The sequence below is a fragment of the Python bivittatus genome, unplaced genomic scaffold (assembly GCF_059951505.1).
Source record: "Python bivittatus isolate LINGU-HERP-01145 unplaced genomic scaffold, Pbiv_v1 ctg000330_np1212, whole genome shotgun sequence".
Taxonomy (NCBI): Eukaryota; Metazoa; Chordata; class Lepidosauria; order Squamata; family Pythonidae; genus Python; species Python bivittatus.
This window is the reverse complement of record NW_028277058.1, coordinates 23,335,863-23,357,967: the sequence shown is the minus strand read 5'-3', so window position 1 is coordinate 23,357,967 and position 22,105 is coordinate 23,335,863. Positions and strand designations below refer to the sequence as shown.

Sequence of the window (22,105 nt, the reverse complement as noted above, 5' to 3'; positions counted from 1 at the left end):
GAATCTCTTCTAGCTCTCTGTCGTTGATATTTCCCCAAGCAGGGTTTCAATGTATGATCCTGAAGGACTTTCCACTCTGATCCTTTTGTTTCACATCCGCTGCTCTCCTATGGCTTTCTCAGTTATCTCCGTTTAACAAAGAGTCCACTGAAGGTTGGAAAAGGCCAAAGGCAAGGAAGGATGGCTGATTGTCAAATTCAGAGTTTCAAAAGCCAATGATTCATATTTGTATTAGTTGTCACATGATTACTGTTCTATTACAGAACCTCTAGTACTGCTAAGGGGAATCTACACAAAGTGACAAATGAACTTTAGTTAACATTTGCTAATTTCTTTAGGAAAATACCATTCATGGTATAGAGTACATTAAAGATTGTATTCCAAAAGTAGTTTTTCTTTACTTACTTTTTCTGAAGAACTCAAGACATTTCTAGTCAGAGCACATTTCTCCAGTTGCCATTTGTCCATCAGTAAAATAATGCTTCCTGCAAATTTTCCTCAGCTCATATACCAACATAATTAGAAGTGATATGTTCATACAATATTTGAACAGAGTTCTAGCTCTTATTCACAATCATCCCAAACTCTCTGTTTCTCATTCCCAGTACATTCAACCCACTCATACTAATTATTAATTTTCTTCTCTTTTTCAGAAACAGACCTCCAACTCACTCTCTTCTTCACAGGGTGTCATACAGACACACAGCCAAGACACATAACTCCCCTTCCCTTTGGGGTTGTTCACAGACTCCCGCCCCCACTCCTCAGGCCCATTCTCCTGCCACTTCTATCCATGCCCAAGCTCTTCTCTGCCTCCTCCTACTCTATTTTGTTGCCTTCAGGTCAACTCTCCTTTCCCTACTTCTTCCTTCCACTACACTGGATTTATCTCAACCTTGATCCAGTCCTGCACCAAGTGCCCCACAGTCATTTCTAAGCCTTCCCTCCTACCAGGCAGTGATAATGGGATCTTGTGATGGAAGACTTGAGCGAGGTCCAAGGTCATAGGGAGGGGAATCTCAACCATCTCCTCAGCCCACAGCCTGAGTGGGTGAAAACTAAGAGGAAGAGACTGGCACCACCCTAAGGAAGGAGTGTTTAGTTGCTGTTGTTGGGGGTTAGAGTTAGTCTGGTGAGATTCTGTCTAGTAGGTGTAAACTAATAAAGTAACTAAACTGTTCCTGAACTGTCTCACTGAGTTCCTCAGAACCTGACAGATCTGTTGCTTTCTTCAGTGAAATGGTGGCCACTAAAATGGTAGCCTGGAAAAGACCCTGATGCTGGGAAAGATTGAAGGCAAAAGGAGAAGAGGACAGCAGAGGATGAGATGGTTAGATAGCATCACTGAAGCAATAAGCATGAAACTGAGCAAACTCAGGGAGGCAGTGAAGGACAGGAAGGCCTGGCGCGATATGGTTCATGGGGTCACAAAGAGTCGGACACGACTTAATGACATCAACAACAACAAAATGGTAGCTGCCAGCTGCCAGGGCCCAGCATCTTTATTTCCTAAAAATGCTTCTGAGTCTACATGTTAAGAGGTTGGAAACCAACTCAGAATACATCATTAAAAAAGCAAGAGCATCATCTTTCAATAAATAGATTATCAGAAACATCCGTAGGCACAGCTTTGCAAAATCTCATTAGAAAGTTTCCATCAGAGAAAATGGCTTCCAGCAATGGAATGGAAGGTTTGGTTTGATTTTTTCTGCCAACTCACACTTGAAATCTCTTCCAGAACAACACTTAAGGGATGCTGGGAGAGAAGAGAAGGATATAGTTTCATTATATGAGTGGAAGTTCACTCAAGTGACATTGAATTCTACCTCAGAACTGCATCTAATGCAGACACACCTGGGATAAGCTCCACTGAACTCAGTGGAATGTGTTTGGGGGTTTGTGCACATACAAGTCTTTGTACTCAATGGTTTAAATATCAGATTTTTTAAAAAAACAGTTTCTTCTCACTTTATTCTTATGTGGATGTCTATGCAATGGCCTATGCTATGTCATCTTTGAAGTGACATAAACATCAGATGAAGTAAGCATAATTTTAGTTCATGCTACTTAACATTCTGTACTTTGTCTCATTTGCTATCATGAGCCTGTTTTCCTTTTCTATTATGCTAATAAGCCATTTTGTCAATATTACAATCAAACAATATACATTTATAAACTAATGCATTGTGACAGGAGTATATAACTTAGGATTGATCTAAAGATTTTTAATATGTTTAAATTACCCTTTAGATTTACTTGTACAGGTATGGTTGCACCTATTTCTGAAGTCAGACAATGATAAGAAAACATAAAAAGCTCTAGACATCATTCTTCAGAATTATAGAGATTGATGATCTTTGAGAAGGCCTTTAAAACAAGTTTTTAGTGAATTTTTGAATAATAATTTGTCATAATTTATGTTATTTGCATGACTTTGAAATTAATATCTTAAGCCATTAACTGGTCTATGATGTTTTCAATTATTTTAATGACAACAATATCAGTAATAGTAATTGTGGGTTATTCCTGATAGCCACAGCAAAAACATGCTTGGATAACTGCTTTTTACTGCTATGTCCTCATGAATGTGGCCCTCGTGTTCTTAAAGTCCTTAACAGTTCCAATTTTAAAGTTAGATTTTCCTCTTCTATTAACAAATTTTTGACTTGCATATGATTTGGCACCCATCATGGTTATTGATCCATCAGGGGGCTGGATGTGCCCAGAATCTACTCCCCACTTTAGGCTACAGGGGCATGTCTTCTCCCCTCCTATTAGTAGCAATTTGATTGTGCTGCAGGAAAGACTGGACACCTGGTTTCTACAAAGGGATCTATCTCTATAATGCCTGAACTGAGTTTTTCATAGGTTTAATACTACAACTATGTTCAGAAGCATCTGGCAGACATGGAGGAGGGGATGTGCTGATCAGGGGCATGGTTAAAGTGACCATATTTTCTTGGAAAAAATAAAAGACAAATTGAAAAAGGGGGCAAATCTGAAAGAGATTCATAAGGATAAAAAAATGTAATTGTTTATGTTTATAACTTTGCCTTACAAAGGAAAATTCAAGAGCAAAACCAAGAAAATAAATAATTAAATTAAGTAAATCTAAAGGACAGCTTTCTGAAATTAATGATTGTCCTTTATAATAAAGGATGTATGGTCATAGTAGGCATAGTGCACAGGGTTATTTCTAAATATGGTTTTGCACTGTTCCAGAACAGCACTAGACCTATATTCAGTAGTATGATTGACAGATAACAGGTGCTGAGAAGGTATTGCTAGGAGCATCAAGAGAGCTCCTGTTTGCTTCACCTCATGGCCCTTCTTAGTACTTGCCACCTCTTAGTTGGGAAACTTGTCAGATGACTAAACACATCTAAGTTTGTCCTGCCACATGCCACCCCATATTAAAAAGAATAATGGTGGTTGTTTTTCCTGCTGATAAGTGACACTTGGTGGGAGGAGAAACAAAGCCACGGGAATTCACCAAACTTTGGCACACCATAAATAAATATAATCATCATTTGCCAATCTTACTATTATAGCAAAACAGGGATTGGCAATAGGGATGGCACAATTTATGCCAGCATACTTTTCTGACAGGTCAAGGACCAGTGGAGAGCATTTAAACTTAGCCATCTTAAACTTAACCCATAGAATCATCTATCTTTGCAGAATCTTAGGTTTGCGTTGAATAAGTAAAACCTTTGCACCCTAGTCCTAATATATTGCATTTGTGCTGTTAAATTATTTGATGATTTATTTATATTTGTATGAATCCATTTGCATCTCTCATACTATCTATTAAAAAAACAATCCTAGTTCTAATGTTGAAGGATCACTTTAAAAAAAACAACCATTTATTATTTTCATTTCTGAATTCCTTTATGCATCAGATCTTTTGAGGAGCTACAATTGGATTTATGCTAACAGCATGAAAGCCAGACTACCAACAAGATTACTGTACTTCTCCGTGGCAAATGCTGAACTATTGTAATTCTGAAACCTAATATAATTCCTGAGAGCAAGTTTGGTGTAGCGGTTAAGGCATCAGGCTAGAAACCAGAAGACTGTGAGTTCTGGTCCTGCCTTAGGCATAAAGCCCAGCTGGGTGACCTTGGGCCAGTCACTCTCTCTCAGCCCTAGAAAGCAGGCAATGGCAAGCCACTTCTGCAATCTTGCCAAGAAAACTGCAGGGACTTGTCCAAGCAGTCGCCAGGAGTCAACACTGACTCAAAGGCACAATATCTATCTGTCTGTCTGTGTCTCTCCCCTAGGGAGTCTATATGATGGTTTCCTACAAAAGTACCAATGAGTGAACTGAAGCATTAAACAGTTATAAAAAATGGATACAAACGAAGCAGTGATGTGAGTGACTGTAGATGGCATTTGACATTACTGTTAATGGTGGTATTGTTCTCTGACTAAAATTTACCAGCTAGATTATGGAAAACATGTGTTTTGAGAATCCATTTATTTGGAAACTTTATCAAGGCCACTGTACAATTTGTGGCAAATTATTATTAACTCCTTCAGAATCTATTGTAACAAGACTGCTATTAATAAAGTTGGATATTGTGCATATAACTGTGACATATGGAAAATCTGCCATGTATGGGAAATCTGTTCTCACAGTAAATGTTAAAGGCCAGCATTTATAATGCAAGCAACAGTTCTAACAAAAGACTGCCCTGTGCAGCGAGAGGGCCGTCAGCTTAGAATATGACAAATCTGAACTAATTATATAGCTTGTACTGTGAGATACATCTGCAAAGCTAATGCAATTTATTTTTCTAAGTAAATTAATCCCAGTAGCTAATCTGTAAACCTTGATGTTCACTGGTCATTTTGTGCTTAATCCATTAAGTTCCTATCCAGTGTTGTTACTGTGGCCATAGCAAAGTCAATGTTGGCTGCAGTCAGGGGTGGGAAAAGTTCTGTAGTATGCAGTAGACGTACACAGCTATTCTTGGACTGATGAAGGTAGAGTTCCAGAACCAAAGTCCATTAGCGTTTGGGCAATGCTTCCAGATCATCAGGAAACAAAGTGATTTAGTTCAGGCAAGAACTAAGCCTTCCAAAGTTCCACAGTAGTGACCTAAGAAAATATTGGCATGCTTCACATATCACATTAAGCCTATATAGCTTAGTGAATTGTATAAACCCAGCAAAAGCAAAACAAATTTTAGTATAATGTATGAACGCAATTATTGAGTATTAATTATGTTGAATGATCACTAATAACGTCCCTTGTACATAATCTACATCTTGTCTGATCAGAATTTTCATATTAAACATTTACATGAATTTTTCAATCAATTAATAATACAGTGCTGCATGGATTATTTTCAGTACTGACATTACATATATGCTTATTAAATATGTACATCTTTTTCTTTAAGGAGCTCAGAATGACATACATACAGACTCCTTCAAGCCAGCAAGATATTTAGACCAGCTAACAACTGCTAAATATCGAAGAGTTTTTTCATTACTCTGATTTAATGTTTTTCCATCAGCAGTTCCCAAAGGCAGATATAGGAAGATCCCCTACATAAAAAAGACTCTGTCCATACAGCTCAGGGGCCCTTCAATCCTTGGTTACATTCTGTTATATTGCAATTTTATACAGATCTTAATAGCTCTTCACTGGAAACCTTAGTTAAGCTATTTCCTGGTCATTCAGATGAATTCTATGTTCAAAATATGCTATAGATAAAGATCCCAAAATGATATACTGTACATGGTTGCTAATTTGCATTACTAGCATTTAAAAACATGGAACCATATAGTTAGATGCAGATAGGTTAAGGAAAGATTAAACAATACAATAATATTATAATGCTTGCTCTCTCTCGCTCTCTCTCACTTTAAAAAATTTAAGATCTGATCTACCAAAAAGATTAAAGCCTTATCCATATATTTGTATTACTTTTTAACATTTTCTTTATTTTTAGTATGTATTTAAAACTTTATCTTACTTTACAAGTAGGTTAATATGTGTGTTCCCAATATTCACACAATTTATTTTAACATATAATTCTTAATTCAGATTTTAGTATTACTGTTTTTATTTCTTTTTTATATCTCTTCATATTGGTCAAAGACTGTAATAAATAAAGAATAAGAAATACACACACACACACATATCCTTTCCAATTTTTTATTTAACTGTGGCCTATGATGTAGGTATAGTTAAAATGTATGACTGGCCTAAGGTAACCCATTGAGCTTGATGGCTAAGAGGAGTCAGTGGACTAAAATACATTGGGCAAACTCAGTGTTTGAAGGTTGCCAAAACTGTGATCTACATCTCAACATGTAATAAATAAATTATCAAGAAAAAATCAAATTACTCTACATCTGGGAATTTATCCTGCTGATTACACCATAGATTCCCATGAGACTTAATCTAAAATTAATTAGTTGAAATTAAAACATTAAAATAAACTTAACATGCATTTCTACATAAGAAGTTGCAATCAATACTTGAACTGAGCATAGAAAAAATGTGAGAAGATGTCAAAAAGGATTTAGCTTGTACAGCAATACAAGTACTTCTAAATTTAAATGAAGTAGTGTTATTTTTAGTTTATGATATTACATATGTAATATGATGTGTGTTTGATTTAATTTTTTTATAAAATTTGTCTTATTTTCTATGAGATGGGCTCCCAAAAGTAATCTTGCCCTTCTTTGTCACTCTGCCACCTTGTTTTTCATAAGGAAGTAGCGCTGGGTAGTTGAAACTCTGCTCAAAATTTGAGTCTCCAATGGGCAGAATCAGTAGTGAAACCCAATTCTGCTTCACCATTGGCCTAGAGTGCAGTCTCATAGAGTCAGGATTGTCTGGCACTTTGCTCTATACTCCTTCTTCCTCCAGTGATTCCTACGTCAGGCAGTATTTTAGCTAGATCACAGTTCACAACCCTGCAATATGGCTTTATATTTTACACTGAAAACAGTAGAAATAAATCCACAAGTTACCTCAACTCCATATTCTCTCTTTTGTGGAACTTCTGAAGCCATTCTTACTAGGAATCATGCTTGGTGCATAGTTGTGCCTGAGTGGACTTGAAACAGCTTTTTCCAGCTCAGTGCGCTCTAAATACTTTGATTTTATTATCTATAATTTGTAGCTAACACAGCCAGTAATTAATCTGTTTAAGGACTCTGGGGTTGACATTCAACATATATGGAGGGCACTAAGCTAGTGCAGGCCCACCAAACGTCTCAGCTAACAGAATTACAATATTTTTCACAACCTGTGATTATATGTTACTACATGTATTAGTTGTGCCTTCTGTGAGTTACACAAGCAGCAGCATATAGACAGGGCCATCCAGAGGAAATACAATTTGATGAGGTATTGTTTTGAATTAATTTCTCCACATCCATCCCTCCACTCACACCATTCAAAGCCAGAAATCTAATTATTCATTGCAGAGTTGGAGGGGATGTTTGCTTTATCAGATAAACTGATTCTTAATTTCAGCATTTCTGAATAAAGGGTAGGAAACCCCCACCCCCATCTCATCTATGCTCAGTAATCTGATTTATGTGAAATACACAGCAATGTAGTCCAAAGTTGGCTTGTACTGTTGTAGTGAAATACTCTTGATTAGCTGTCATTGCTGCTTCAAAGTTAATGAATGGTAATAATTTATAAACAATTGCTGCTAATCAGAATGAGTTTCAGTAGCAATTGGATACAATTATATAAGACATGATTGTATGATGGCATATTAGATAATTAATTTGCTACGTGTACATTTATAGATGCAGATTGAATCCCTTCTCCCTACAAAAGCCTAAATAACAATTTCCAGAGCAAGTGACTCTGGAACTTGTGATCTTGTTTACCTTTCATTTTGTGCTTTTGGAATAAACCAATGGAACATCCATAAAAACAGCATGATTTGTATAAAACAACATCTGATGATGGCCATATGTTAGCCTGAGCTTGTCTCATGACTAAGAGAATAGCCCTATTATCTAATTTCAGACAAAATTCCATACTTCCAGAAACAAGAATAGTGGCTAAGAAATGAGATGGCAAAATTATTTTGCATTCATTGTATGTAGTTATACTGCACAGAAATCAAAAACTGATCCTTACACTTCTCATTTAATCAATACTGGCTGAAATATTTCATCCATATAACTATTAAAGAGGCAACGGAGAGCAGAATATAGAAAACAAAGAACTGGTTAAACCTGCCATCACATCTATCTTCTTCAGCAAAACTAAAGATGGATGAATTTATAAAGTTTAGTTCTGCAAATTTCACAAAACATAATTGCAAACATAATTTTCAAACATAATTGTAAAATTGTTTGCATTTCTAATGTATGCATTTATATGCACTTTTCCTAATATTTAGATTTTTTAATAAAAAAGTACAGTACAAACTATACTATGTTTTTAAAAATGAAGAGTTCATTAGTAGTTTGCACATAAGTTTGAGAAAAGAAGTGATACAAAAAACTAAAATGTTAATCCAAAATAAAGTGATTCGTTATTGTAATAATTGTAACAATAGCAATGTTAACTCATACAGATGGATCTTTTTTTGCAAAAATGTGTTTTAAAATTATTTAAAAGGTGATTCACATAGGAAAAATGTTCAAATTAATTAATAACTATGAACAAGCATTGTTAAAACATGTTTGCTGCAGTTTTAGTGAGAATTATCTGGTTCTGATCAACAGTAAAGGAACAAGCAGTCAAGAAATACACTTCAGACTAGCACTTGGTAGAGCAGCCATGAAGGCCTTGGAAAAAATATTCAATGCCATGATATGTCTATACCTACAAAGATCAGAATCATGCAAGCCATAGTATTCCCTGTGGCACTTTATAGAAGTTAAAGGTTGACTTTGAAGAAGCAGGATAGGAAGAGTATTGATATTTTTGAACTTCAGTGTCTTGAGAATGCCATCAACAGCCAAGAAAACAAACAAATGGATCATTGAATAAATCAATCTAGAGTTCTCACTCGAGGCACAAATGACCAGACTCAGATTATCCTACTTTGGACACATTACACAAAGATCTAGGTCTCTGGAGAAGGCTCTTAACACTGAGAAAGGTAGAAGAAAAGACAAGAAGACGACGACAAGCAGCAAGGGGACCAGTAAGATCTTGAGATGACTTTACTGTTTTTAACATTTATCCTCTCTTGTTTCTTGTTCTTTTTATATATTTTAATAATGAATGTTTTTATATATTGTTTTAATTGTTATATACCACCCAGAGTCACTTTTTATGAGATGAGTGGCCATATAAATTTGATAAATAAAAATCAAATAAATAAAATAAAAGGTGGATGGACTCAGTTACACTGGTGATGAGTGCACCGTTGGAAGAGCTGAAGGACCAGTTTGGGACAGATCATCAGGGAGAAAACCTATGTTGTCACTAAGAGTCAACAGCAACTTGATGGCATGTAATCAGTCAAAAAAATCTGGTTCTGAAATGTATGAGAGTTTCAAGGAAAAGGTGCATAAATATATCCATTTGTTTTTTAAATAAAATCCAGAGTAGTTGCCATGCATTTGTCTATTGCTGAAAAAAAAAACAACCCACAAGTGTTTTACCACACATAAAAACACATTAACATAAATTTATATAGACTCTACAATTAGATGCATGATGTTATCCAGCATTGCTAGTCTATCAGGATTAATAAGGATAAACTCACTGCAATCCTTATTCTTCACCGTAAGTGAAGACCTACCTGAGGCTTAGGTATCATTTCAACCCAGAACAGCTGCCATTTTGGAATCTGAAATCAAAGCCTGTAGTTTTCAATGTTGGTTTCACAAATCCAAAATGGTGGCCATTCAGGTAATAAATCTCAGATAAGCCCCTGACTTAGCTAATGAATCATATACAACAAGGAAAGATGGAGGTCTGCATGTCCTCATTAACTTATCCTTTAGCTGAGAGAAGATGGGCCTATGGGTCACATGCATCCTGGATGTGACTTCAGAATGAACAAGGTTATCAACACTAGCCACTTTTGTATTGGGGTGATGGTTTAAGAAGCAACATGTGTATTTTAAGCCTTGTAGAGTTTAAGGTGCCGCTTAAAACCATAAACCTTTAAAATATCGGGCAAATTATCCTTATTCTTTGGGAGGCTGGGTTAAGGGAGAAATAATTGAAAAGGAAGGAAATACTTTTGCCATAATTTCTCCATGGTTTTAGAATAACTTTGCAAGCAAGGTCAGAAATTGCATGCTCCTGGAGACATTTCAAAATTCTTAATGTTATATATATATAAAAAAAGAAATTGCATATTTCTGCTGACATTTCAGGGGCTTACAAAACTTACATATTTTACATTATCATTGGCAGAATATGTATGTTGGAAGACTACTATTAATTGCAGTGGCATATGAGTGGGGAAGGGACAAAAGCAGAAAGCTGCTGCTGACACCTATGATTAATTGTGCATGTATTTCTCTATGACTTTTATATATTGCTTTGTTTTTATATAAACAGATTTCTGCTTAGACATTCATGATTAACGGTTGATAATAGTAATAATAATGGGTGCTACGCTAATATTTGCAGGACCAAGTTCAAAGACACCCGCAAATAGCTTTTAGTTAGCATTATGGATTATTTTTCAAACTGATTATCAGCTAAGAAGGTCACAGTATATTCACCATGCTACTAGGCAGCCTTTTTGGCTGTTCTCCTTGTAATGGTATATGGGAATGACCTTGGGAGACAGGAGGGAGAGCTGGACACTGGGCAACCAGCATGTAAAAAATGTCTCAGCCCACAGAAGGAAGGAGGGCATGGGAAGAGTTTCAGAAGGGATCCTCCCTAGTTCTCCAGAGAGTAAAAAGAAAGGAGGGGAGAAATACTTTCAGTCTTGCAAGATTCTGTTAATGTAACCTTACAATAAAGATAGAGCTAGTACTCCTGGTTAAGCTTCTTTCTGTACTACCTCTCAGGACTAATACTTCTTGGCAGTTATACAAGCACTCATCAGTTACTGTATGTGAAATAGAAAATGACACCTATGAAGTTTCATGCTGGCCTAAAGCAACGGCAGCTAAAATATCTGGAAATACTTTAAATGAAACCCTGATACTGAGGAGTGATAACAAGATTGACAGTCCCTCCTTCACAAGTATAGGCAGTCCCTGTGTTAAGAATGTCTGACTTACGGATAACATACTTAGGAATGGCATGCAATGTTTTCATGAACCACTGAAGCTGTGTGTTTTTAATATACAGCCTGTTTTCAGCGGTTTGTCGGCTCAAGAAAGGAGAACGCCGTTCACCATTTTTAGTAATAGGCAGCCCATTCATAAATACAGGTTCCGACTTACATACAAATTTGAGTTAAAGACAGGCTTAGGAACAGAACTTGTTCTTAACCCGGGGACTGCCTGTATTAAATACTGACACTGCAACAAACAGATACATTAGTATATGTGATCTGCAAACACCATGTACCTAACCTTCCCAAGACCCAGTTAAATGAGCGTATATGTGAAGGTCATACAAATAAATGTTCAGTATTTTTTAAGGGATGTTAACTGTTCACTCACATTCTGGGTTGCCAAATACCTTTACTGAGCAATACAATTGCGGACATTTTTGAATTAGATATGTTGTTCTATTGTTTTATGGTAATTCAGGGGCAGTAGCAGGATAATGGGTTTGCTGTAACAATCTAATTTCTTTTTCTTATTTGTATTCTGGTCAAAGACCAGAATAAAGAAATTTCATTTCATTTCAATGAATACATGCCTTTTACTGTGCAAGGGGCTATTTTCAAAATAATCAGAACCATTACATATCATAGTAAAGCTAAAATCCACAGAAAGTTAAACAAAATAGAAAGAGTAAAGGAGACTTTTAAATAACTGTGACTGCTGCCAAAAAAAAATATGGAAAACTATCTATTTTTCCAAACTGCTCTATATTTTGATGAAAAGTATATATAATTATTGCCAACAGTAATATGTACTTTTAATCAAGTATGTCTTCCCAATTATTTATTATACGACTACTTAAGACAAAATACAGCAAACTTTTGTATTTTTCTATAACTTTAATTGTGTATATAGTCATATTTATATATAATAATTCACTGTTAAATTATATTTCCATAATACATTTGTATTTTCTATAATATATTTGTTTGTCCAAAGATTATTGAATCCTTGTACCTAAAAAAGAAACATAAATTTCTGTTCTATCAATAATGAGCTGCTAAAGAAAATGCGCGAGCCAATTTGGTGTAGTGGTTAAAACATCAGGCTAGAAACTGGGAGACTGTGAGTTCTAGTCCCACCTAGGCATAAAGCCAGCTGGGTGATCTTGGGCCAGTCACTTTCTCTCAGCCCTATGAAAGAAGCAATGGCAAACCAGTTCTGAAAAACCTTACCAAGAAAACTTGTCCAAGCAGTCTCTGAGAATTGGACACGATTGAATGGATTAAAAAAAAAAAAAGTAAATGTAAGCAACCCAGAGATTTTGATAGATCAATAATCTTTTAGTGCATAAAAAAAAAAAGTGTCATTCAAACTTTAATGAAGAAGAAAAGGATATGGAGATGATAGGATATGAACCTTAGGCAAGAACTGGCTTTGTGAGAAATCAATGGAATAAAGAATTGCTTTTGGAATATAAACTGCAGTAGGTCTTCCTAGGTTATCTATGCAATGAGCCAGTCTTCATATATATCCTTCATAATGCAATGATATTTATAACATTGTGCTAGATATCAGTAGCTATGCCACACTAAGCTATGTTAATTTGAACCATGTTTTGGTGAAATGCAACAAACTGTAGTTTATAAACCACAATGCTGGATTCACACAGTTTACTAAGCCATAAAGGGTTTGTTTTTTGGCTTACTGTGTGCTATGTGGACACATTTCAAAGTAGGTATGTGTAAGATTTCAGAGTTAGATGCATTACCAACATTCTTCAACAAGAATATTCAAGTTGTAACTGAATCCTTATGTCAATAAAGATTTATTTCTTGCTATCCAGTGAGAAAGGGAAATTCCTTATCCAAACAAAAACAAATGTCAAAATTCTTCAGGCATTATCTCTCAGTTTACCTGGCAAAAAACATACATGGGAGCACTTTCCTAATGCATTTGAGAATAGATCTGGCTAAAGCAGTGGGGACATAAAAATGATAGTAATAGACGGCTACATAAAAAGACCTAAAACCAATAAAATTTTCAAACAAAATAAAGCTCACTTGAGATAGAGCAGGAAATAAAGTCATTGGAAAGAAAAATGTAAATCATGAAGAGACAGGCAACAGAGACCAAAGGTGGCCTATTTTTATGAACATGTATTTTCTCCTTCAAGAGCTAATTTTGCCACCACTCTACATGCATACATACTCCAATCTCATGTAAACATGACAATAAGTTCTATTGAAATCAATAGGTTTTACTTCTTACTCAACACATTAAGCATTGCCTTTCTCAACTACGAGCCTTCCTAATATGTCAGACTAAGTACCACCAGTATGACCAAAGACCACACTAACTGGAAATTCTTGGAATGAAATTCAATCATTTGAAGGGCGCCAGTAACAACACAATTCTATGCATGTTTACTTGGAAATGTCATTGATTGAATGGGTAAACAATTCATGGAAGCGTGCATAGGATCTCAAACACAATCAGAAATCTATGTTCTACTAATTACAAATGTAAAACACAACACTCATTAAGAGCACAGAGTCATCAGAAGGACAATAAATCAGAGGAACCATCATATACTACTGAGTAACAATTGCTAGAGAACAAGGAGCTTGGTTTACAAATTGCATTAATCAATGCATTGCTTGGTTCAGAAATCATTGCTAAGCCATGATTTGTTTAAGCATGCTTTGTGGAATAAACCACAGTTGACTAGATTCACATACCTCATTAAACAACAAACCAGCAACCACATTATAGCTTAATGTAATGTCTGAACCCAGCCAGCAATGAAAAACAGCTTTTAATTTTAGCCCAAAGAAAGGAAAAGAAAATGGTCAAAATAACCTGCCTGCCTGCCTGCCTAAACTACGCTTTTGAAGAACTGGAGAGGAAAGGAGCTATTATTTAAACCATCAATATTTACTTCAATACACAGTCCTGCCACATTAAATGTGTCGTGGGATTCATTATGCATATATCAAAGGTTATTCAGCATCCTTCTTGCAATATCAGCTTCTATGAATTTTACTATTACATACATTTCTTTTACTTTCAAAAATAACATTTCTTACAGGTGATAGTAATGGAAAGTTAGTCTCCAAATCAGTAAATTATTTATTGAGGTTTTTTAATTGGCAAAAAATTTAGCACTATTGGGAATGAAAAAATAGAATGCTAGATAATGTTAAGAGAGCACAAGTGAAATACCCTGTTTTCACAACTAGCAAGTATTTACAAAAAATTAATCTCTTTTGGTGATGCAGTGTTACAGAACCACCAAAATAAAGGCCTGCTCTTTGCTGATGTGTTAATATTGCAGTGTGGAGGAATCCAGAGCAAGTCACCTGACAAAAATAGTTTTCTGCAAAATCCATATTGACACAACATTTTCCTCAGGGAAGTAAGAATTACTGAGGCACTAAGTGACAACTCTGCTGGCTTCCTGTAGAATTGAGCCATAGCTTGCTAATAAAATCAAAGCATACAAATGGGGTGACATAATTTTAATTAAAATGTATCCAGGTTGGAATGCATTGGTTCAATTAATAAAAACTAATTTTATGAAATTAACAAAACACGTCTTTGTAGAGAAATAAATACAGAAAATAGTATTTATAACTGCCAAAGTCTAGTTATGGCTAGATTCATACATTGTACTAAGCTATAATATAATCATTTGCCTTAGTTTCAAGTCCATTAACTTCAGAGCATAATCAAAGAAGCGATCTTCCTGAAGGAGATTTAATGACAAAAATTGGAGGTTAGAGTACAGACTTTTTGAGAGTACAGACTTTTAACCTCATGTAGGAACCTTCCAGCCCTCTTTTCTTAATGAGTTCAGTAAGGTGGGGTCTCTTTGAAGCTTTTTAATTTCTTTTTCCCAGGTTGTTTACATCATGAGTTAAGAATCTGTTGCTTTGATAATTCTGCAGTCACCTCTTCTATCTGATAATTATGGCTGTTCAGAATGGCAGCAAGGTGGGAGCCATCCAGATCTCAGAGAGAACCTCACTGCAGAGTAGCAAAAGATTGAAGGCAGCAGGCAGAAGTTTAGATTAGAAATAGAAACTCCTCTGTGTACTGACTTTGCAAAAAAATTGAGGCATTTAAATGTATCCTCTTCTAGTATATTAGGACGAAGGGATTGGTTAATTTGTCAAAGCAATCAAGAAAGTCAAGTTGGGGGACTGGATAAAACAAAAATAAGATCTAGATTGTACCTAATTAAAAAAAGAGGGTACATTTATATATTGATTTATGTGTTAATTTATGTAACATTTGTATAATTTTTCTATTAGTTTGAGTAACATTTTTAGTCATTTGCCCCCAATAAACCCAGCTTATACCTTTGGCTGGATTTACTATTTTTTGTTTCAATCATCTGTAATACTTTTTTTTAAAAAACAAACTTTTATTCCTCATGTATCGAAAATAAAACCTAGCCTCTAAGTGACCACCTTAAGGGTGTTTTGGGTAGGGAGCCCAAAACATCAGGGCAAGAACAAGAGTATTAGACAAAAACAGAACAAGTGATAACGTAAGTCACTCTTTTTTATTCAGATGCCCATATTTATTTCTCATTAAAGTGAATATTTTTCAGTAGAGTTGGATTGTTCAGCAAAAATGCATGGAAGTCTTTGCTTTGCTGTTTGTTTGTTTTGACTTACCTCACTTTTCTTTGGGCTTATCCACACTGCCCCATTGTCCTTTGCCAGAATTGGCTGACAACCATTTCTGGAGGACAGAAACAAACACCACCCTTACCATTCCCCAGCCACCATCAAAGTAACCTGAGGGTATGTTTGTATGCTCCACTTCCAAAGTACACATTTCCATCTTATATTGCCTTAAGGTTCCTGTCCAGTTTGTTGCAGCCTAATTTTACTGGTTCACTGGCTATTTTGTGAATTCCTGGGGTTAGCCTGCAACAAACTGAAGCACGCTACCTGAAACAAACAGGTGCCATAGTCTGTAATAGTCTTTAGAGCTACCTTTATTGTGAATACTATAATAGTTCAATGATTATAATACATGCATTGCAAATAGAAGGTCGCTGGTTTGAACCTCAGCAGAGATGTGAGGATTTTTATTATTATTTTCTTTTCCTGAGCTTCCTACTTTTCCCTATGATTTAAAAAATCCATTGGTGCTCTGTTTTCATTGCTTTCCAGTCACCTGAGAAGAGTTTCACCCCCTGTTCCCAAATAGCCCATAGGAAAGAAAAATAGTAATTAAAAAAAAAATCTGCAGGTTTCAAACCAGCAACCTTCTATTTACACAACAAACATTATAATCATTGTGCTGTTATAGAAGGTTCTAAAAGACATTAGAAAGTAATAGGCCAGTAAGAATTTTTTTTTTAAAAAAAGGGGCTATTTGTTGTGCCTGCATGTCACATGATGTTGCATCTTACGATTGCATTGCTTAGCAATGGAGTTCCTGGTTCCAATTATTGTCAGTAATTAGCTTTTGAATCAAAAGTAGTCTATGAGAAGACAAGACTAAAAGTACTCAGGAACAGGGACTTTGTTTCAGTATTCTGTAAAAGGCAATGCATACAAGTAGATAGGTAAGATAATAAGCAAAGTCTGTGGCAAAAAATCACATGTTCTAAATTGCTCTCTTCCAACACAAATCCAGGGCTTCCTGACATGTAACACCACTCTGCTTTTTCTCTGATTCAATCTAAACATTCTGAGCCAAATCAGATTTCAGGCACAGAGCTTGACTCTACTTTTCTGTTTCTAGTTTTTGCAGTCAAAGAAAAATTTACAGTTTATGCTGTGATCTGTCTGAGGAAGCTGTCACTGTGTAGTGTTATAGGAGTATGTGTTACATAACCATGTTTTTTATAAGTGGTATTGCTGGGGACAATTACTGAACAAATGTTGATAACAGATTGTCATCAGACATAAAAGAAATTCTTACTGTCTTTGTCATTCTTCTGCTATACAACTTGCTTCAAAGAAAGGAGACACTATTGCCAAGGCTATGTTTTGACAAGTAGCCCTCTAGGTACAAAGCTATTATCTCTCAATACTGGAGGCAAGGAGAATGATGTAATTCCAAACAATAAAAAAAACAGAACCACCAATGTGGGGTAGTGATTACAATGATGAACTAGAATCTAAGAGATATAATCAAGTAGTGAACCAAGTTTAATCTTGATTTTCTTTTTGGATCAGTAAAGGCAATGCAACCTTGAAAGAAGCAAGATAGGAAGAGTATTGATGCTTTTGAACTTTGGTGTTAGAGAAGACTCCTGAGAATACCATGGACAGCCAAGAAAACAAACTGATGAATCATCAAACAAATCAACCCAGAGTCCTCACTTGAGACACAAATGACTAGGTTCAAATTATCCTACTTTGGACACATTATGCAAAGACCTAGCTCTCTAGAGAAGGATCTAATGATGGAAAAGGTGGAGAAAAGAGAGGAAGAGGACAATCAACAGCAAGGTGGATGCTTAGTTACAGTGCCAATGGATGCACTGCTGGAAGACCTGAAGGACAAGGTTAGGAAAAGACCGCCAGGGACAAAATCTATCTATGTGGTTGTTAAGAGTCAACAACTTCATGGCACATAATCAATCAATCAATCAATCAATCAATCAATGGCAATAGAAATGCAGCTAAACCAAAAAGTCCAGTTAATATGTATAGTATATGCACTCTACCAATTTATGATACACTCTTTTTATCATATGTGGCTCTTTTACCAAAGTCCTAAACATAAAGACTTAGTTACAAATCCTCATGTTCATAAATCCCAGTATTGGTGTCCAAGCCAGAGTGCCACCATTTAGGATTTATGGACATGAGGATTTGTAACTAAGCCTTTATGTATATGTCAGGCCCAGCCCAAGAACAACAGGGAAACAGTCCAGCCAAGTTCAGTTCTTTTATTGCTTACATCATATAGACAGAATCTTGTCAGACTAAATGTGTACTACTCTAACCTAGTAGATATACCCTGGGAGATTCTAGGGAGTGGCTATCCTAAATATCTTCCTCTTCTCATGCTCCTGCTCTGGACTGTGCTGTCTCTTGTCTCTCCTTGCCTCCTGGAATGTGCTCCCTCCTTCCTGAGAACCAGGTGCTCTATTGTATTCCATCACATCACCTTCCCCTTCGTAGATATATTCCATCACAGCATATCACAACTTCAGTTTCCCTAAAGCAAAAGGTGTGGCTGTGAGGTACATCTGAAGGGATATGATCATGCTGTAACTACACTTGTTAACTAGACATCTTGATTTAATACCATGCAAACATCTATGAACAGATATATTCATGATGGTAGAGCCAGAAGTTAAGTGTAAATACTCCAAAATTCATCAGCCATGAAACTCAGTAGGTAATCTTGAACCAGTTTTAATTTCCTCACCATGTATTCATACATCATGCTAATAAAAAATTGAACAAACCGTATTAGTATGCTGAGAAAATCCAACCACTGTGATTTTTAAACCATGGTTTATGATTTAGTGTACTGTAAGGACCCAGACATTTGTGATTTATTCAATAACAGTAATAGGAAAACCCAGCCTTAATTTAATCCATCCCACCAGGGTTTTGCTAAATGTAATGAGGAAAGAACCATGCCCATCACACCAAACTTCTTGGAGGAAAGACAGTTGTCTTCTAATTCCCTAAAAGGAAAACATAGACTCACTTTTTATACAACTGCAGTGTGGTCTAAGACATGCAACATGCCAACTGATATTATTAGTTTTTATTAACTCATCACATCCTTACATAGCTCCAAATCTTTGGATTCCTATAAGAGAGTGAAATCCACAATTATATATTGTGATGTTTTCTGGAATTAGGTGCAACTACTTTTCTGTGACTTTACTCTCAAGCTTTTCAGATCAGTATACCAACATTGCCATGTGGAAGGGGACAAACTTGAACATATGAAAGAATTGCACAGGTATTTAAGTATTCAGGCAAAAGGTGTCGCCTAAGATAAATATTAGTTTGAGATGATTGTTGTTTAAATGACAGGACTTCAGTGGTGACAGCCTTCATTCTGGCCCATGAGGCAAAGGTTTATTATTCTCCCAGAGCTATGTAGCCTCTTCACAGATTCATCCCAAACTTCCTACCTGGCCTTCCTTTAATTTCTAGCAAAGCTTTGTTTGTTCGCTTCTGTTTCTCTATCTTCTCCTCCTTCTCCATTGACTGTATCTTTAGGTCACTTTATCTGGTGGTGATGATCACCCATGCCTCTTCTCTGCTCAGCTGTACCTGCAGCTCTAGGTGGCTGCAATCACACAGCACTCTCATGAGGTATTATCAGGAAAGCTAGGAAGGAGGGAGAAGCATTAAAGAATTTGGGTAGCCCATTAGAACAACATATAAATGGCAAACATAAAAAAGTATATCTTAGCTCAGGTTTCCTTGGAGAAATAGAGGGTCACATACTCATGACCAGGAAAACAAGCATCAGCAATCAGTGGTTTGCATTGCACATTTTCACTAATTACATTTAGGATTACCTAGAAATTGTGTACTCTGTTCTTCTTGTTTTAAATACATCTGCTTAACACCTCCATATAGATAAAACTATGGGTAAAAGAAACATTTTTTAAAAGATATTATCTTTCTGAGTGTGCTTTTTATAAAATTATTTTTTATAACTTAAATTTTAACTTAAAGGTTATAACTTAAATTTTAACTTAAAGGTTAAAAAAATATCCTCTATGTTCACCTATTTAATGAACAACCATATTTTTCATAAGACTGTAGAGTTTTGCTGACTAGACAGCATGTAATCACTCACTTTTAAGACTATAAGTAAAACTCATTAGACACTATTATCATGCATAATAGTTTCATGGAGGAAACTAGATACATATAAGGAGCACCATATTAATTCAAGCAAGACTGCAAGACAATCTGGAGCCAATGCAGATTTAAAATTCTTCAAATTTATTTTTATATATTTGTATTTTTTTCCACAGCAGAAATCTTTAGCACAATTTTTAAGTAATTAGATGGATACAGAATGATCAAAGATTCTGTATAGTACAACTCTCAAGTGCATCCTCTGTTTACAGTCACAACATCACATTAATTGATGAATTTTTAAATCACACTGAAATTCTTATATAGAGAATAAGCCACAATGTTTTAAACACACACACGCACATGCACACACATATACACACACACACACTTTTTTTTTTTTTTTGGCTTGTTTTATAGACCCTTTTTACTCTGAGAGTAGAGTAAATCTAACATTCCTTCCTCCAATTTTTTCCACCAGAAACCCTGTGAGGTGTTTGGGCTGAGAGATAATGACTGTCCCAGAACCACCTATTAGCTTCTTGCCTTAAACCTAGGTCTTCCTACTCTTAGTTCAATGCATATAGCTCTCATAAATCATCATTTATCAATACACTGATTAGGCCCAAATCAAACGAACAGCATTACAACTTAGTAAGATGTGTGAACCCAATCTACACTAATCTTCCCCAACCTGGTGTCCACCCCAGATAGAGGACTTTCATTATTCATAATCTGTAGAACGTATGGCAAATAGCTCTGCTGGACAGGAATTTTGAAAGCAAGAAATCTAATTCAGTTTAAGAGTACCGTGTTGAATGCTGACCTATATTAAATAGCAATGCCCTTTGCTATTGTTAACAAACTTCTATAAGGCATTAATTCATAAGTAAGCTCTACTCACTATGATCTCTTCCAACATTTATTTAAAAAACTTCTTGCTTTAAGGCTCTGACCCTTTCACTGCTTCCTGCCGAGCATGGTTGGATGATTATTAATGAATAGCTTCATTCTGGGCCCTTGACTTATACAACATTAATCACTTTGAATATTAATTTCATACTACAGAGGCTAACTATACAGTATGCATTGTCCACATAAATATGCATATTTGGGTGTTTGCAATTCAAACCCGTTAACAGAAAAATAGAAAGCAATTAAATGATTCATGAAAATATGCCTACCTTCAAACCAAAACAATGGTTTTCTATTACAGTGTTATTTAGAAGTTATGCCTGGATAACAAAATAAAACAAAGAGGGCCTTGTGTTTAGAAATACTACTCAGATGATACAAACACTGATCCTCAAATTTCAGCTGGCACAACCTCTTGCAAACTGAATTAATGCCTTTTAGTCTAAGGCAGTCTTGATACAGGAAGGTAGCTTTCTGTATATAAGGTCAAGGAAAGGTATAGAACCAATTCTCTGTTTCTTTCTTGCAAATCTTTAATGTAGTGATGGAAGAGACCAATCTTAGGTTTCACAGAACTAAATTAAACTATAATCAGCAAAGGTCTTGCAAAATAACAAGGCACTGCTCTCAAGGGAAGAAAAATAATATTGTTAATATTTGCCACTTTGCAAAGACCGAGATGAAAGTTCTGTACTTTTATTATAGCTAAACCACCCAACTTTTAAAAAGGTTATGGCCAAGAATTGGGGGGGGGAGGCATGTTTTTTTGAGTCACCCTGGGCCATACCATTTAACCAGAAAAGTTTAGTGGGGTGAAGGAAATGTAGGGAGGCCACCCCAGCCCCCATAACTTAACATTTTCAGGGAGGTTTAATATATATCACACTTAGAAATGGGACTTTATTTTTCAGGGAAAGTGATATGTAAATATTAGGGTATACACTGCAATTTGCATGTTTCCCACCTTAAAATGGAAGGAAATTGTACCATCAGTTTTCAGCAGCTATGCGGCTCTGGAGGCTATAAAAAATGGATTTGAGAGTCATGTACAGGTCTGTCCACTGGCTACCCATTAATAAAATCATCAAGACAATATTAGAAAGATTAATGTGCTGTGTTAATGTACTTCATTCTAGGTATGGTTAAAAAATGAACTGAAACAACAGTGTGTGTGTGTGTGTGTGTACATA

The 22,105-nt window shown here is 35.7% G+C and overlaps 1 long non-coding RNA gene across 1 annotated transcript in view; it reads right to left on the bottom strand.

Moving 5' to 3' along the window:
* The window catches only part of LOC148215917 (uncharacterized), a 34,966-nt gene that overhangs the window by 11,554 nt on the left and 1,307 nt on the right, over window positions 1-22,105 (bottom strand). Inside the window, exon 2 of the long non-coding RNA XR_015796420.1 lies at window positions 19,319-19,517. This is a non-coding gene — a long non-coding RNA (uncharacterized LOC148215917). The remainder of the gene's footprint in view (window positions 1-19,318; window positions 19,518-22,105) is intronic.